Here is an 18709-nt window from a genome sequence, read left to right as displayed (position 1 = left end):
CAAACTTGACGGTGGGGGAGGTTTGAAAGTGGTGGCGGCGGGACCGAGGGGGAGGGGGCTATGCGACGGAAGCCAAGCAGCTACCTCGCTCAAGCTGCTTTACTTGCGAAAAGAAGCACACTGGCTGTTAAGAGTGGCTGCATTCAGGGTTTCTTCCCGTGCCCGCCTGCACACATCCTAAAATATTGGGTCCTCGTCATGAGAGGACCCGTGTCAATGGTCTTCATCCTCGAGCATTTCCATTTCGACGTTGGATTTATGTTCGTCTCGGCAAAAGTCTCACTGGTACAAAACTGCCCTATTTCAGGTGCAGTGGTACAGTGAGACGTGAGTGCGGCAGCACCTCACTAACACCAGCAGCCGTCACTGTCCCCCTGCTTATCGCTGGGCCCTGCCCGGAGGAGTTTCACGAAGAATGTACAAACTTGTTGGGCATATTACACCACTTCAAGTTCCCCGCCACCACCCCCACACTCACACCTCATCTCCATCAAGCCCCCTCGGGCGTCGGGGGCGTGTGCTGCGTGCCTCGCCGCCGGCCTGCTGCATTATGGCCTTCTTCTGCGTGCGTGCAAACCTTCGAGACGGCATCGGCGCCGCAGCCAACAGCGCCACTGTTGGGGCTGACGGCGGGCGGTGCACACACGGGGCCATGTGTGGGCGTGTGTGCGAAAAAACGGCGAAAACGCGTGCGCCGAATGCACGCGCCAAACAAGGGGGCGGGGGAAAAGGAGCAAATCGGACAAAAAGTGGGGGGAGGGGGCGGCTGCTCGGTCTGCGCGGCCGCGGCGTCTGCGTCAGGTGGCGACCGCCTGGTGCGACGGCAAGCTCCTTTTTCCCGCCACCCTGTTTTTCTGGCGGGATAAAGCGGCGCTTCTTGTGCGGGCCTCAAAGTCGGCTAGGCCGGCAGGGCCGGATTAAAACGGAGGCTGGGGGAGGCTGGCACTCACCAAAAATCACACCTGTTTTGTTCCTTTCTGTGTGGCGTCTTTAAGATGAATTGCAAAGCGAAATCACTGTTGGGGTCAGTTTCTACGAGGCGGGGTGGTTTCCCGTCGAGATCTCGCCCTGATTCGGATGAGAACGCGAGGTAAGCGGCTGCATTTCACGATAGGAAAGTGGCCCCGTTAACGAGTCACCACAAGGAGGCCCACTAGAGTCTCTTTCTATCGGCTCAAAGGCTGCGGGGGCGGCGGAGAGGGCGAGAGCGACCGAAGGAGATAGAGAGAGAGATCGAGAGGGAAGAGTGGGGGAGTAGATTTATGGCTGGAGATGTCTGTGTTGTTATCAGTAAACTCCGGCCGCACTATCGCCGGAGCAGGAAAGGAGGGATTCAAGTTCTCGCAGCTGAAAGACCTCCGGTAAAGTGCCTGCGCCCCTGTAAAAAAATAAAGTCACGTTTTCGCGTGCTGTTGATTGAATCTCGGTGGGGCGGGGCCCGCTGTAGCGCTGTATCGAAACTCGGTGACTTATTTGAGCCAGAGCTCCACTCTGTTTTCGCTGGAATACAAACGACGAAGGTCGGGCACGGTGAAGGGGCCGTTAGTTTGAATCGAGCCCCCACGTCGGGCCTCTCGATGCAAGGTAAATTGGAGCAGATGATGGCAACAAATGTGGCCGACAGTGTAGACGGCGGGGTTGGCTGGCAGGCGCCACGCCGTCTAGTGTCAGTCCCAGCAGTTGTAATATGTGCCGACAGCCCAGCTGGGCTTGCGATGCGGCAGCGCGGCAGCACGGGCTCGGGGTTTGTGTAGGGCAGGAGCCAGGCAGGAGCCAGGCAGGAGCGACGCCCTTGACAGGTTTCCCTTTGAGACCCTCCGGAGCCCCCTCAGGGGGCCTGGACCCGGGGCAAGGAGGAGTACCGGCAATACTCGATAGGGCCCACGCGTCCTGCGCGTCCTCTGGGCCGCTTGGAATCCGACCAGCGCAAGGGCCCGGCCGGTGGAAGGGGCCGGGCGGCTCCCTGCCGTTGGAAGACCTCCAACCAGCGACCAAAATAAACACTAACATTTTCGTGTTGTGCCTATAAATTTATTCTTCGCGATCGCCGCCGCCGTTTAATTTAGGCCGCGCCACCTTGTCCGGGACCACGGCGGAGCCTTCGGCGCTCTCGGCGCACCAGATTGAAGTTTAACGAAAGTAACCAATTGGGACTTGAGATTACCACCCGACCCGGGCAGCCCGGGCGTGGCGTCGATTAGGCGGATCTGGAGTGCAAGTTTTAGTTTGGTCGTGTCAACAGCCGAGGGCGCCAGGGGCCTCCAGCCGCCTACCCCAATTAGGGCTGGTCCACGATCACGATGCATACAGAGAGCGACGGAGAAAGGGGGAGGGGTGGCTATTCAGGCTGCAGGCCCTGCGGCGGATGAACATTCATTAATGTTTACGATGGCGGCTGTGTTGACACACTGCATGCGTGCGGTGGCGGTGCAGCAGGCCAGCCCCGCCGCGGGGCAGCTCGTGTGTTTTGGACGATCAAAGTTAGCAGCCGCGCACGCATCGATGGGTGCCGCTTGCCGCCGGCCCGGTCTGCCTGCGCACACAGTGTGCCTACAGGCCCCTCCGGCTCGGCCTCAACCCGCCCTGCTGTTGGCGCAGTCGCGACGGAAACCAACGCGTCGAAACGCTGCTAATCGTATCACCATGTTCTCTCCCTTTTCTTAACGAGATTATGAAACCGTCCTGGCGATGGATCTTGCCCCGGCCGAGTCGATTCGCTGTCGGTGCTTTCGCGCGGCTGACCGCCTCCGCAGCCCGCCTGTCGCCCCCGTCAGGCAGCCGCCCTTCATACAGTGTGATGCTGCAACGTTACACGTTAGGCCGGGTCGGCGCGCCTCGCGCCTGGCCGTGTCGCCCGTCACGCACCTTACTTCCCACCTAGTGGGTGGGGTTATTGAAGGCGGCAGACAGACGGTGCGGCTCGCATACAAAGCAGACGGCTTGCGGCTGTGTCTCGACGGCGTGGTCAATGGAACCCGCGGGATACAGGGAAATGTGGGTAGGGACTTGCAACACTTCCAACCTGCTGGGAAAGATTGTGACATTTTGTGTTGCTTCCCTGGCCGCAAAGTTTTAATAAAACTTCCTCTTCTACAGCATACCAAGCTTTGCCAATGCTGTACTTTTACAGTTGTTGACAAGCTCTCGCACGTCGCTTGGCAAAAAAAGCCAACAAGGAAAACCGCGCGAACACCCGCGTCGGGATGTGCTTCTTTTCTGTCCACTCTTTGAAACGAATCCACGGATGCGGTGGGGTCCCACTGGCGCTCGGCTGGCGTAGTCTGCCTCACGGGCGGCGAGCACGACGGGGTCTTGATGAGGCTGAGTGGCGCTGCGCTGCCGCCGATGCATTGTGGTAGTGGGCCCGGAGTGGGGCACTCGGATTGCACTGGGGCAGAAGATGCGGAACAACAGTCTTCAGCAGACGCACAAACAAAAAGGCCGGAACATGGAAACAAAGGGGTGGATTCTCATTTTAGACGAGTGCTTGGTTAGAACCAGGCCTCCTCTCGGGTTCTAACGCGTATGAAAGTGTGAAAGAATCTTCACATCGAATGGAAATTTAAATGAAGCAAGATGAATTGGCAAGAACGCACTCTTTATAAAAAAAACAGTGATGACTAAAATAAACAAAGGGCCTAGAACGAGGACGCTGTCACTATTAAGAGTTGATTTTGCTTGTGGCATCTTCTAAATTTAAATAAGGCACATTGCAAGCGGTATCCTTTTTCGTTCATTCCGTGGAGCGAATTGCATCCGCGTAACGATGCGCCTCTTAGGGCTGGCCCATGAATTTGCAGGGAGCGTTGTGCAGCAATGCCCTTGTTTGACAGGACCACTCGTGTGAATGCCGTAGCCTCCCTCATGAATATGCATGCTGCAAATGATGTCACGTGAATGTACACGCGGCTGCAGCGTACGCATGTGTGTGTGTTTATGTGCATTCAAATATACGTTTGATGTGCGTGCGGGCAAGGAGGGGAGGCTAACGAATGCCGACGAATGGGTTGACTTCTGGGCACGGAGCAGGAAACGCGCTTCAAGATGAAGGCACCGCGCAGCTAGGCCCCATTCACTCCATTACCAGCGATGGGCATGCAGTTAAGCAGCAGTCCTGGTGTTAAACGCGCTCGCGCTCGGTTGAGCCCCATCGCCGGGTGGCCAGTGGTGCACGGCATCGCGGGGTCCACTCGGCGGCAGTGCGGCGCGTGACTTCAAAGTGAGAGGGGAGGGGAGCCGAGGGGGGGGGCAGGCTGAAAGCGGCGAAAAGAGTCGGACCTAATTGTAGGGGCGGTGCGACATGAATTGGAGTAATGGCGAAGGGATGTCGGCGTCACGCTCCGGTAAAAATTGGACGGCCCTTGAATGGCGCCCCCTCCCCGCCCCCACTCCTCCCACTTTGCAATTTGGCCATTCTATGCGGGTCGCGACGCGCGGCCCCGTCCCAGGACTGCTGCCGGACCGCGCCACCGGCCTACCGCCGCACGGGGCCACCTAGAGAAGGGTGCCGGCCTCTGATTTGCGTCGGCAGGACCTGTTCTTGCATGAAAAAGGATTAATCAAGGGTGTCGCCGAATTCAAGAACAGTATTCAAACCTTGGTTGGTTAGAAGTCTACAGGAGATCACTTCTTGTCCTTGGCGCGTGGCAGTCCATAACGCTAACCGGCACGATGCCGCTGAACATTTAAAGGGAATATTCGTCGCGCTGCGCGAGGTCAAGGCGATGCCGTGGCAGTTCCAACGAGTCCCCAGCCGTCCTTTGAAAGGCAAAGATTTTCCGGCGCTGCCCGCTTGCGCGTTAGGGTCGGATCCGTTCATCCGATTTTTCATGGCCAGCCCCAAGACGTAAATATCCGGGCCGGCGGCGCCCCGCGGCGGCAAAACATGGAAATCAAATATAAAATGATATCGACGGGGGGGGGGCGAATGTCGCCGGCACCCTAATGCCCCCAGGGCGCTCCGTGACCCATATTTAATGATGCCCTGGCTCCCCGGACGACGGCGACGGCAATGAGGCCGTTTGCGGCGGGCCGCCGACGCTGAGTCAACCGGCGCCTTTCCTCCGTAACGTTCCCCTCGCTGGGGGGGCTACGCCCCCACCGCAGGCACTTACTTACGGTCCCTACCTCAAGGACCCCGCTGAGCCACCGCTATCGCCACTTCTGGAAAGAACCTGACATGTCCACGACCGTTCACGAACCCGCTGGCGTAAGATTTGATAGGCATGTGGTGACGAAAGTTCGTCACTTTACTAAAACTGTGGCCTCGGGGACATTTTGTGAACGGAAGCAGTGACGTTTCCCCTGAAACAAATAACGACCAGGAGAAGGTCGCCTGCTCGGTCTGGCCGCCGACCCAATCAGCGCCGCGCGGTCTACGGTAGGGGCACTGCGGTCGCGGGGGCTGGACCGAGCTGTCAGCAAGTGCGGATCTGGTCAAGCGGACAAAGTCACCCCACCCGCGACCGCCGCGCGCGCCTCATGGAAGTTTCAGCGTCTAAAGTGAAGCGTCGTGATTTATGAGGAGGAGGGTCTCCTCGGCAACGCCTTGGCAACGCCGATCACGTCCTCATTCACATGCCGTCGATGCGGCACCTCTCTCTCATTAGAGCAGAGACACATGTCTGGGCGAATATGATTAACGGCCGTTTGGCGCCCTCTAGCGCGGCCCTCTGGCGCGGCCCTCGGCCTGGAGAGGCGTTTGGCCCGGGCCGTGGCCTTCTTCCTGGGGGCTTTGAGGCTTTCCGTTTGGCCACGCCACACACCAACATTTTTCTTCGTCTGTGCTGCCACTGGATCCCCGACTGTCGTCTCTATATGACGGCAGCGCGAAAAAGCCTTTTGGACCTGTTTCTATTGGGCGGCGCTCCCTCACGCCCAGCCCCGCTCGGTTCTCTCAACTCAGCCGGCGAGCAGCGCCCCCTAATTAGAATGGGAACGGCTTCGCGTTTGGAAGCGGGATCTGCAAAGGTATAAAAATAATAATTGGTAATCCAGTTTATTGTAACAAGCGTGCGTGATTTTTTTTGTTCCACGTCAACGCTAGGTGGGGGATTTTTTGTTGGAAAAGTGGCGCCTCTGTGCTCTTCTTGGAGAAAGGGAAAAATATGTTACATTTTTTTTCAACCAATTTGGCATGATGCTGGAAATTGAAAAAATTCAACCACTCCAAAAAAAACTCTAACCAGCAGGAGGAAAAGCGGCAAACCGCGCCGCCAGAATAAAATTCGTTGAGCTGCTTTCTAGGTGGCGGACCGCGGGCCTTTGGGGCGCCTGGCGGGTCGTTGCGGGCTGACAGCTTGCAGCTATGTGTCATGAGCGTATAACTCCCGCCGCGCCACCCACATTGTGCTGCCGGGGGATTAGTTTTCTCCGTCTACGTGTGTGGCATGGCCAGGCGGCCTGGTGCGGCTCGGCCAAGGGCTCGGCCTGGCACGGCACGGCACGGCTTGGCGTCGCTTTCGCCAACAACGCGGGGCAGCTCGCCGAAGGGCAGAGGCGAGCCCCTATCCAGGAAGTTTTGTGCGGGAAACGGTCCGTGCTGTGCCTGCGATGACGAAGCGCGCGCCCCGGACCGATGTATCGGAGGAGGCGTCTCAACCCAGTGCTGCTTTTGTCAGCTACTAACCCATGGGTATCTTTGTTTGTTTGCAGATTTCCTTCGGAATATGACGTAGCGACGTGCTGCCCCCGACGTTGCAAATCGGTGAGTAAAAAATGGAGACATGACGGCAACTGTACAAAAAATTACTTCCGTTAGGTAGGCTGAGTCCCCGGCACTGTGCCTGCGGGCTCCCAGCCTACCAGGCGCTCCTGCTCACGGCCCAGCTGGCGGTTGGGCGGCAGTACACGAGCTACACGCGTGCCTTTTTTTCGGACCGATTTTATTCCGAATTGAATTGAGTTGAGCTCCGCGCGAGAGTTTGACAAGATTTCCTTTGACGACGCGGGCCGTGTCTTGCCGTGCCGCGCCGCCACCTGGGGCAATAACTCGCCTTGTTCTCGAAGCGGCGCAAAGAAAAAGGAGAAGGCGGCCGCAACAAGAGGCAAAACATATGTAAAGCAGGCGGGGCGGAGGCGCCGCGTCAGAGGCACAAATTGATACAAAGAAGGGAAGAAACACAACGAAGCGGCCTGGGTCGCGCGCCATTGGAGATCCTGGAACATACTCGTCTTCTCCACTAGGGGCCTCATCGCAAACGGTCAGAGTGATTTTTGGCTCGTTTTGGAGTGACTGGAAGCTTTCACTCCGGCGGCCCTTTGCGGGGATCTTGTCATTCGACAGGTTCGTGACACGGGGTTGGTAATGGTGGGAGCCCCTGATTCGTCATGCCGCCCCTACTCCACGTGGTTGGGCCGTTGATCTTAGGGTGCCGCCGCCAAGCCCTCCCAGTGTACGCATTGGGACCACTGTCATCCACACAGGCACACCTCCCCTCCTTCCTCCACCCTCGTCAACCCTACAACGCCACCGCGATGTCTCATCACCAGCAGTGTAATTTCATCCCTCGGTGAACCTCATTCCATCTTCATCAGAGTGCGGGGCCCGGCGTGGCGCGTAGCCACCCCCACCCTTTCCTCTTTTCCCACATTCACTCACACATGCACGCCATGCCGCGACACAGGTAGCTGTGGGCGCATACGTACTGGCCCAGCTGGACCGCACGAGGGACACTGTACACTGTTTGGGGTGCCAATGGAATGCTATGTTTTCCCCCGTTTTTTTTTATTTTTTTAATTTTGGTAGCAGCCAACGTTGACTTTTCCTCAATAATGAAATAGTATCGCCATGGCCGAAAAACAAGCAAAGCGATGAGGCCTCAAAAAAGCTTAACTGAATAGAATAGCTAACACAGTCTCTCGACCAAAATGATTGCGCTAATTTTAAATGTGGGGACGTACTTAGGGCAAGACAATACGGCGTGGAGTTTTCTCTCCAACTTTTTGCCATTATTTAGGGCACGCCCCGAACGCCTCTTGGCTGGACAAAAGTTGGGTTTTGAGAAACGTCACCCTCGTCTTTTTATTTTCTTTCCTAGCGCGCGCCCTGAATGCATTTGGCATTCTCACCTGCTTCTCGCTCCGACCTTGGCATAGCATTACCTTTTCCAGTCTCCAATAAACCACTGTGCCGGCGCCGCCACCGTCCGGGCTGGCTACGGTAGTGGGGCGAGGGGGCGGGCGGCGGGAAGGCCGGGAATGACACTGGCACAAACATTTTCGTTGTGAAATGTCGTTCATTTTCCTTGAATTCATGAGGTAACTGGACTAGCTCTTCTGTGCAGTTTTTGCAACCCTTTCATTTTTAAGAAAAGCAAGCAGTTGTGCTTCAGAAAAAAGATTAGCTCGCTCAGAAATATTTTTTCTGGCCAGAGCAGTCAGGAGGCCTGGCGGCGGGTAGGGCACGGTAGGGATGGCGACATCCAATCTATTATGCATGCTTTCTATCATCGCTCCACTCTGTCTTTCCCAAACGACCTCTTTCACGCGGCCGCGGAGGGACGCCGTAGAGAGGATCAGGGAGGAACGGAGTCGGCGCCGCAAGAAGATAGAGGAAGAGAGAAATCTACTCGCCTTTTCTATCAACATAATGAAAAAGTTGTCGGTGGCCAGCAGTCACAATACCTTTATTACCCGGCAAAGAGTGGGGCCTGTGGGGCCCCACTGCCGCGAGAGGGCGCCGCTGAGTGCGGCTCCGCGAGCTAATTTCGCTCACTCCCGCGCTGCGCATAACTTTGGCCAAGAGAAAAGAATCTGATAAAAGCAGTGGCGGTCACATGACACTTTGCGCTGCTGCCGGCACTTCCGGGACAGATGTTGGATCGCCTTAATTTGGAATTCCTGTGGGGCTGCGGCCGCGAAGCTGCTTGGGGTTACTTCCAGAAATGAACGAGTATCTAAGAAGAAGCGCATCACTCATTCTCACGACGGGAGCCCAGGGGAAAACTTCGTTGGGGAACGCCTCAGATGCGTAACACTTTTTAATTTTTAGCTGCTGATTTTTATGCTTGTAAACAGCTATTTTTTGCGTTGAGTTGATGCGCGTTTGAACTTAATCCAGAACGTCCGTACTCCGGCGTGCGGCCTTTCAGCAACTTGGCTGGCAGTGCTTTCAGCTTGATGATGGATTGCGGTGATTTGATGGAGATGAGGCAGGATGCTGCTCGACCAGCGCTGCGGTCCGATGGCCACACACGCGTGAGGGCTTAAGGCAGTCTGCGAGTTGAGGCCCAGCGGCGGCAACGGGATGGACTTGCCAGCCGTAACGCGTGCGCAACTGGAGCGTGACGATAAACACCGGTTGGTTTGAAATCTCTCCGGCAAAACCGTCACCTGATTATCGCATTTCATCGCCGTCGTCGGTAATGTTACACCTCGCCACGTGGAACCTTGCCGCGCGTTTGCCACGTGTCGTTGACGGTCCGGGCGGGACATCGCGCTGTGGAAGTGGACACCAACGGATTCTCGGGATCTTCTTGCACAGGACAAAGGCGACTCCAATTTTTCAGCATTACTTGCATTGCCGGGCTAGCGAATGGGTGCCCCTTAGAAACACGATTGACAGTACAAATTTATTGCAAAATACGTGGATTAATACAAACATCTTGCTAGAAAACCTTTAAAAAAACTGGGGGTAAAGAATAATGTTGCTTTGTCATGACAGTGTCGTTCGGTGAGCGACAAGATGAATGTTGCCACTCTCTCGAAAGACTCTCACAGACTCTTCTCTGCAGCGCCTAAAATGCTCATCGCCCCCTCTGACACGACATTATAAAGAGGCCTTTTGCCAGGTGGTCCAAAAACGCCAGCCCAATTTATTTATGCATCTGATGAATCACTGGGACGACGTCGGGACGGCCAACTTTGTAAGTTACGCCACATTTGACGTCCGAGATAAGTGCCTTCTCGTCTGCAGCGAATATATTTTTGTTTTTGAGGTTGGCGCTCCTTCCTTGCCCTGCCTCAACGTTTCGCGCCCAGCTCTGCTGGCAACACCGGCGCAACCTCTAACCTCTTGCCGCGGCCGATGCGCGGCATCGCTTTTCGATGTGCGGCTGCAGGAGCGTATGCTGCTTGCTGCTTGCCGTTTTGCAGCGGCGCTTTCGTGTGCTCACCTTCCCGCGCGGATAGGGAGGAGAGGGGAGCGTCACAATGCGAGGAAAACAAGGAGATAAATTTGCTGTCAACAGGGTGGCCCCCCTCGCCCGGTCGATGTCGTAGTTGCAGACCCGCGGGGCTGCATTTGGTCTGCTTGCCTACCCACAGAGAGCTCTTTTCGGCAGAAAACTGTGGATTCAAACGGTGCTTTAAAGTGCCCACCACAAACAAGAATATTTCAATGAAAAACCAAAACAGGTCGCGTTTTTGACGTGATGATGGGTTCCCACTCTGACGAGCATCAGGTAGGAGTGATGTCGGGGAGGGCGCTGCAAATGGACGAATTCTGCGGGGCCGAACGAGATCGTAAAATCCCCTGGCTGTGCCGCTGGCCGTGACCCACATTAAACCGAGCAGATTCCGAAACGGCGGCGTGGCGGTAGGACCTTCGACCCGCGGCGCAGCCCGGCGCAGCCTCCCCGCCACCGCTATCGTGTGTGGCCCGGTTTTAACGCGGCCCGCCGAGATAGGGCAAATGAGGTAGGGCGTGACGGGGCGTGAAGTTCGGACCGTAACTTCGTATCAGTTGTATCTGTTGGGGTTTGCTTCCCTCTGCGACTACTGCTGTGCTAAACTGAATTGGACACCATTTCGCGGTTTCTGGTGGTTAGTACCAAAGATTTTCTGCCCACGCAGCCTTCTGGGTAAGCTGGATGACCTTCCAAGGATTTATGCTCAAGAGCATTGGATATCGATAGGGAGACTTTGCCGAAGTGCATACCGGCCTTGCTTTTAAATGCTTTCACTTAGGACATACCCAGCGCTTTGGTTCAAACAACCAGCTTCTATTAAAGTGGCATAGCAACGAGATAGCTTCTCTTTAAATAGTTTCTCTTTAAATAGTGTGGCAATGTTGACTTGGCAATGTTTTGATCCAGGAGGCATCAGAAAATCGGAAACGGTGCTGGTGAACGGCAATTCCAGTTCATTTTTTTCGTAAATATTTTTATTTCTTTTTGTCCGTGGTGGGGGCTGGATCGTTCTCATCAATACCCACCCACATCAGATCCCCCACCCTCCTCCTTGCCAGGCTGAGCCCGGCCGCTTTCCTCGCCGCGAAATGAAATCCTTAATCTGGCTTTAGAGGGGGCCTGGGCTGCTTCTGTTGCACCCTCAAAAATCCATACAGAAATATTGTTCCTCCCAGTCCCTCTCCGTTCGCCCTGCTCAGCTTTAGCCAACAAGCTTTTCAAAACATGAATTAATTGGCCACGCATCCCTGTTTTCGTAGCACGGACGCACATCCAGAAGTGTTTTTAGCTGACCCCATCCTCACTCTAACGATTTTGGAAATGCAAGGTTAGTTTAGGTCACCAATTTCAAGTCAAGTAAATGATCAAAAAATTAATGATCAATCATAAGTTAAAAATTTCTTGCACTAACTGTGCGGAATTGACGCCACAGGAGCCACACGTCCTCTCGGCGCGGCACGGCCGAAGCAGGGGGTCCTCACTCGGAAGAGGGCAGCACGGCCGGAGCACGGCCGGAGCACGGCCGCACCTAATGGGCCATTTGGACCTCCATTCACCTGCCAAGCTCCGTTTGGCCGCCGAGCGACACCAGTGCGCGCCGAATACCTCTCGACCTTCAAAAATTAATTGCCGCCCCGCGGCTCTTCCTCTGACGACGCTGCTGCCTCAGAGTGCCCCTCCCTCTTTGACCTTTCTTCTCCAGTTCATCCACTGCGACAATCACCCACAAAATTTGGTCAAACTGCGAACCGAAACCAATTTGAAACGTCGCAGCTACGTAAAATAAGTTCTCCCTCGTAAAATTAATCACTCCAGCAGTGTTTTTTCCTGTTCTCTGCCACTTGTCTTTCTGCCACTGGTCCTGCTGCTGAAATGTCGGCACCCGTAACACATATCTCTGCGCGGCCGGCAACCGAGTCGGGCGGTGTGGCGCTGCAGATCGAAAGTGCCAACACTAATATGACGTGATAAATGTACGCCCTCCTGCAGCCCCTGCCGCCCTCGCGCGGCGCCCCACCCGCCCGCTGCACGGCCAGGCAGCCAGCCCCTTATGGGCGACCATGTATTGAGTTTTACGACGGCGCGCCGCGGTGACGCCGCCCCGCCTCGCGACTCTCTTCTCAGTCACACCCCTGCGAATCCTTACAAGGGATCCGTCATCGGAGTGCAGGTGGTGGGGCGAGGCGCAAGGCTGCCCCATGTCTACCCGGCCACTCGTTTTCCGCGACTCAGCACGTCCAAGACTTCGACAGACTTCGCGACCGCAGGTCAGGCGGGCTAGTCTTGCACCACCGAACACAAGGATGCCGGTGAGGAAAGTCACATCCAACTGTGCTTTTCATTTTCGTTTCTAGCATTCGACTCCCTAATTGCAGAGTGCACGGTTGTCGGAGACCGTGCGGCGTCCTTGGGCTAGGTCCTGCACTACTCCTCTTGAGGACTCCATTCCTCCTCCAGCGATGAAAGATTAGCAAAGCCGGGCACTGAAAGGGGGCACTCTTCCCGACTGCTCAGTACGGTTCCGTGACTTCGGAAGATAATTTATTTGCATCATCTCTGCGAGTCTTTGAGATTGCGGTCGTCCTGGCCGATGGCCCCACCGCCAGGTCGGCACGCCGCGGCCTGTGGCGCCTGTGGCGCCTGTGGCACGCCGGGCAAGTAGTTTTAATTTGATTACGGTGCCGAGCCTGCGCCGAGTTTGGGCCCAACTTTTGCCCCCTCGATGGTCCCTTCATTGAAACATTGAATTATTGCCACGGCAAAGTAGAATTGTTTCGCCAAAGCCTTCTAAAGGAAGAGCCGTTCCCTGCTGAGTCTGCGCCTCCGCGCCGCTGGGGATAGTTTGGCCCGGTCGCATTCCTACGGGGTGAGAAGGTCAACCTCAGAATTCGGGCCAGCCCGCGTTTTGGAAGGTAGCCGCAACAAATTCACACGGATGGGACTGTCTGTACTGCACTTATGGTGAATATCTTCCATGACTTACACTTTTTGTCTTATTTTTCTTGAAGTAAAATGGCCGCATTTTTGAGCAGGCTGAATGACAAGACGTTCTGCACTGATGCGGAAAATTGGTCGATTTAGTAAAACGCGAAGGTGGCGTTGCGGGAAGCGTGATCATATTGCTGACGGGAAATCGATTCAGATTCCTAGCCGACGGCTCACATCCATCTTCGTGGCGGGGCGTGTGGCGCCTGGGCGGGGCGGACGAGGCGGGGCTGGGCGGGGTGGGCGCCGCGCCTTGTGCGAGGGCCGGGTGATTTTTCACCGCCGGCTCTGTTTTTGTTGAGCCGTCGAGATGTCCGCGTACTCACACACTCGGTTCGCGCTTTGATCGCGCGCCCGTGCCCATCGGGCGTGCAAAGCGCATCGCGCCCCTTTCGGCCCCTTTGTTGCACCGGGGCAGATGGTTGCCATGGCGCCAGACTCTGAGAGGGTGCGCCGGAGCGTTGCCTCGGCGTTGCTCGCCTTGGCGGGGCTTCACGGAGCGGACTGGCGCGCCATGGCGACGGCACTGCGAATTCCCACTCATGACGACAAGCCGCGCGAGCAGCAATGCGGCGGGGCGTGCCAAACTGGCTCCTGCATTTGCGTAGTCTCCTAAGTCGCGTGAAAGGAGGGCGCTAAAACAAATGGTGGCGCACGCACCTCGCGGTCTTTGTAATCGCCATCTTTTATCGCCTTTTCTTCCCTTTTTATCGGCTAATTCTCCGACCATTACTAGATTCCTGCTTTGCAAAGGCCTTTTTTTTACTCGATTTTGAAGGAGCCGAGCCTTGCCGCCAGGCGAAGGGCCGAAGCGGCGGCGGCCGAGCGTCGGGAAAATAAGATTAGCGCAAGCCAAAAAATAAGCGGGGAAGCGAAAACGGTTTGACAGAGGGAAATGCCGGGCCGAAGGCAGCCCGCAGCCCAGCCCACACGCGCGGGGCGGGGCTCAAACGCCCGATTGGCCAAAGCCCCGTAAAAGGCGCTGATTAAAATTCCTCGGCTCCTCGCCGCTGTCCCCGCACTACGTAACGAAACAAAGCGCTTCTTTGTCGATTTCGGAATTTTGTTGCCTTTAATTTAAGAGTGGGCTGCTTGGGTGTCGACGCCTGGCTAACTCGCATCTCGTGTACAAGCACGGTTCTTTCGTATTTTCTTTGATTATTGCATTTGAAAGTTCCCAGTAACGAGGCAGACGTCATCAAATTTTAATTTTCATGAGAGTTGATTTTTCTTATTTGATATTGGTTCCGTGAGCTGTGAACTATACCGTGCGGTCGGCCGCCCGAAGCCAGAGGGCCCTCTACGGTGTGTGCACGCACTGCGTCGCAGTGTGTGACATGTGGCTGGCCGGCTGGCCTCGGATCCTCCTGCCCTCCAGGGTACGCCCATTGTGCTGCTGGACGTTGCGGTTTCGAAACCCGTGTGGAGCCCAGCCTCGCCTCACCGCGCCGTGCCCTGCCGTGCCCTGCCGTGCGGAGCGGACGCGGCCAAAACCAATTTGGGTTTTGAGATTTAGCGGCGAAGTTGGCCGCGCTGGGGTCAAAGCTGCGGCCGCGCCGCTGCACCGCAAGACCAGCTCCTCTCTCCTGGAGGCGCGCCAACGAAGGCTGGCCGGGACACGGCTGCGAAAGTGGGAGAAACACAAAGTATCAGGCTGCCAAAGTCACGTCCCGCTTTTCCCACCCACTTGCAAGCAGCTGAAGGTGAGCTAAGACCACTTTTTTTGCAATGGGATGTGTTTACCTCTCAGTCTTGTTGCTGGTCTATAACACAAACAAACGCACTCGGGGCAAATCCGTTCCCAGCCCTCCTCACAGACACGCGTGATTTTTCTGCGTTGGGTCAGGCCTGACAGGCCAGCTCCTCCTACGGTAGAAAGTGCCATTAATCAGCCCGGCCCATATTTTATCCCTCCTATGAATACTTCATGACCTCTTTCCCTTTGAATACCCATACTTACAATCTCGCGATTTCTGGGTCATCTCCCGCCCCTTCTAGATGAGGGGGATATGGCGGGCATCAGACCGCTGGATTCCTCGGGACGGGTGGGGGCGGGGTGCCGGCCACAAGAGGCTTGTGGCTTTGCGTACCACACCAGACTGTGGGGTGATGATCACAGAGGGGCCGGGCAGGGCCGGCAAGGGTAGGGGCTGAGTGGATCTCATCGCTCTGTGCCGAGGAATTTTCATTTGGCCGTTATGTAGCCTGCCTATGTAGGCCAGCTATGGCCCATGGCGGTCCACGCCGCGGCGCGCCGACCGGGGGAAAGGGTGAGGCACTCAAATTTGATAAATGAATCATTTGGATTCTCTGCAAACGGAAACTAAACGATCCCCCTTTCGAGTCAAATGGAAATCCGACATTACGCGAAGATAAGGCGGACCACTGGGTTGTTTGCGAGGCAACACGACACCAGCGCCTTGATGCAAAATCTCTGGGAAAGTAAAATAGGCGAAATAATTGCTGGGCCTCTTTTCCACGCCGGTGGGCTGCGCGGCTGTGCCTGGGCTGGCCTGGGCCTCGGCCCCCTCGGCCTCCTCGACCCCGGCGGAAAAGAGAGGGCCAAAGAAGCAGGGGACGGGCGTTTAATCATTCAGCATGGCGGACAGCCATTGTCAAATTTTCATCCGGCCCGCTGCCTCGCTGCTTCCTGCAGCTGGACGACGACGGCAAGGAGCAGGACTCGACTCATTACGGCGCAGACCCTCGTGCGCCTCATCGGGCCTGCCCAGTGTGTGTGTTTGTCAACCCTTTGCCAATGCGAGGGCTCGGCAAACTAACATGCCCCCCCCCCTCCCTCTCCCTCCACGTGACAATGGCATCGGGACGGACAATGCCGCGAGCAGCGACGAGGCCGGGCAGGTACCGGTCATGCTGATTCAGTGGCGGGGCGCAAAAAAGCAGATGGTGTAATTAGGTTGCCGCACTAGGGTAAATCCACTCTGGATTTTTAGAGTTTTGTCAGAGTTGCAGAGTTTTGCTCAGAGTTTCAGAGTTCAGGTCAGAGTTTCAGAGTTCAAGTCAGAGTTGCAGAGTTACGGTCAGAGTTTCAGAGTTCAGCGTCAGAGTTGCAGAGTTACGCTCAGAGTTTTAGAGTTCAGCGTCAGAGTTGCAGAGTTTTGGAGTCCTTGATTTTAGAGTTAAGTGTTCAATCCAGAGTTCCAGAGTCCGGTTCACAGTTTCAGAGTTTGAGCCATCGTCTGAGTTTCAGAGTTAGATATTTCCAAATTGACGAAGCCATAACTCGGGAAGTTTTTGTTATTTTTGATTGAAAATTGGTAGGTGTCATCTATGGACTATTTTACTAGGACAGTTTTAATTTCAATCTGATCGGATAGTATTGGCCCGGTATGCTGAGGTACATTTGATGGTAGCGAAAAATGGATTGCAGATTCGGCTCGGACTCGATTTTTAGCCCCTAGGGACACTTCCAAGGCAGTTCTAGACCAAGCACTGTTCAAGATATTCTATCATTATTAAGACTCTGAAACTTAATGCTGGCACCCTGACAAGAGACTCTGGATAACACTCTGACATCAGAAACTCTGGATAACACTCTGACTCTGAACTCTAGATTACACTCTGGCCTTTTAACTCTGGGGTGCGCGAATTTCGTGAGTCTCTGGTTCAGAGTCTCTTATAACTCTGGAATAAGTCAGAGTCACTAGGGTAAATCCACTCTGAAATTTTCAGAGTTTCTGAGACTCTGACTTATTCTGAACGCTGAACTCTGAAACTCTGACCGTAACTCTGCAACTCTGACTTGAACTCTGAAACTCTGACCTGAACTCTGAAACTCTGAGCAAAACTCTGCAACTCTGACAAAACTCTAAAAATCCAGAGTGGATTTACCCTAGTGGTCTCAGAAACTCTGAAAATTTCAGAGTGGATTTACCCTAGTGCGTCCACACGGTGCAGCACACTGCCGAAATTCGGCCGTTCGCATAGCGGTGCACCGCGGTGCATTTCGCCCATTGAGTTTCTCGCCACACTGCCCGCAGCGCCATGGGCTTGCCGCGGCAGTGCCACCGCCGGGGCGCCGAAAATAGGAAGACGAGTTCCATGACCCACTTCGGGGCCCGCGCGTCTCGCAAGCTCAGCGCGCCCCGAGCGGGCCGGGCGCGGCCGGGCCGAGCGACGAGCGAAGCGCGCCGCGGGCCGACAGAAACAGGTGTCCCGCGGGCCGAACGATGAGTGGTGGCCGGGCCGCGTGTGTGCGTACGCGTGTGTGATACAGAATACGGCTGTCTGGCAGCCGCCGCCACACTCCGCTTCATTGACCCGCCCCGCCTGTTTGACGGACGTTGCTTGGCGGGCCTGTCTGGCCCTGATGCTCATTAACCCCGGCCATCACGCCGGCGATTCTTTATTCGCAGCCAGCCCGGCCCGTCGACGCGTGCCGCCCACGCCGCGGCCGCGCCCCGGCCGCGCCCCGGCAGCCAGCATCGCAACTAGGGCGCTCGTAAATTAGCCAGGGGGTGTAAATTTCATCGGAGGGGCAGGGCAGTGGCGGCGGATGGCCCAGCGTATGGCGGCCGGGGCATACCAGTCCGACAGCCCCGCCGCCGCAGCAAGGAACGCCAACACTGGCGGCAGCCCCTGACGCCCTCCCCTCGCACCCCTCCACGTCACTCTTTGACACACACACACTCACACACGAGCGCAGGCTGCGTGCGGGCGGCAGGTGGTAATCCCGTTCCAGATAGACGCACCGCGATGCCTCGGCGCTGAGCCTCCGCCCGGCCCGCCCACGCCGCGCGTCGTCGCCGCGGGGAAGCTCAAAAAGCAACACGGCGCTAATCGCGTTGTGTGTGTGTGTGTGTGTGTGTGTGTGTGTGTGTACGCCGAGCAGCGCGCCGAGAGCGGCTCGCCGTGGGTGTGTCCGTCGAAGGGGGTGGGGGTTGTTTACCGGCCACCAATGAAATTAGCTTCAGGTACGTCGCGGCATTATGGTAACGGGCCGTGACGACCAAAGCACCGTGGTGTGTGTGTGTGTGTTTTTCCGTCGCGCCAACGCCGAAGTTAAAATAAATACTGTGTGGGCCGCCTGCCCGAGTCGGCTAGAAAACGTGATCGTGTGGCCAGCGAAACGCTCCGCCTATGATGCGGAAATCAAATCGAAGCACCACTTAATGACGGTCTTTTGTGGCGGAAGACGAGCCGCCGCAATGTTGTTGTGTTCACCACGCCACTAGCTCACTTGTCCGCGGGCACCAATGCACGCGGATAATAATTGACACAGTGAATTTTTGGTTAGAAAATTCGCATGCGAAGTTTTGGTCGGTGTATACCGCGTGCATCCATCGTCACCGGCACGATAAGCCTTAGCGCTAGCTAGGCCTGGAGTCTGATACAAAACCGTGCTTCCATCGCTCCGTCTCCCTCACGCGGCGCCGCGTCGTAGGGGTGCGAGAGAGGCGGGGCGACGGGCCGGAAGTCGGACTTCTGCACTCCGTCCTGATTGCCACGCACCGCGCCGTGCCACACGCGACCACGCACGCCTCGCACGCCTCTAATCAAGCATCGTTTTGGCGTCCATCACACGCAGCGCCGCCGTCTGCCGCGTGCTTCCAAAGTGTCACTCCCTCTCTCTC

The 18709-nt window shown here is 56.2% G+C and overlaps 1 long non-coding RNA gene across 1 annotated transcript in view; it reads left to right on the top strand.

Moving 5' to 3' along the window:
* Positions 1–18709, top strand: part of LOC117639805 — a 93171-nt gene that overhangs the window by 72111 nt on the left and 2351 nt on the right. The window contains exon 3 of the long non-coding RNA XR_004587386.1: positions 6655–6706. This is a non-coding gene — a long non-coding RNA (uncharacterized LOC117639805). The remainder of the gene's footprint in view (positions 1–6654; positions 6707–18709) is intronic.

This window comes from Thrips palmi, unplaced genomic scaffold (genome assembly GCF_012932325.1).
Source record: "Thrips palmi isolate BJ-2018 unplaced genomic scaffold, TpBJ-2018v1 HiC_scaffold_1, whole genome shotgun sequence".
In the NCBI taxonomy this organism is placed as follows: Eukaryota; Metazoa; Arthropoda; class Insecta; order Thysanoptera; family Thripidae; genus Thrips; species Thrips palmi.
Note: the sequence above shows the minus strand (reverse complement) of the source record. Positions and strands in the feature narration are given on the sequence as shown.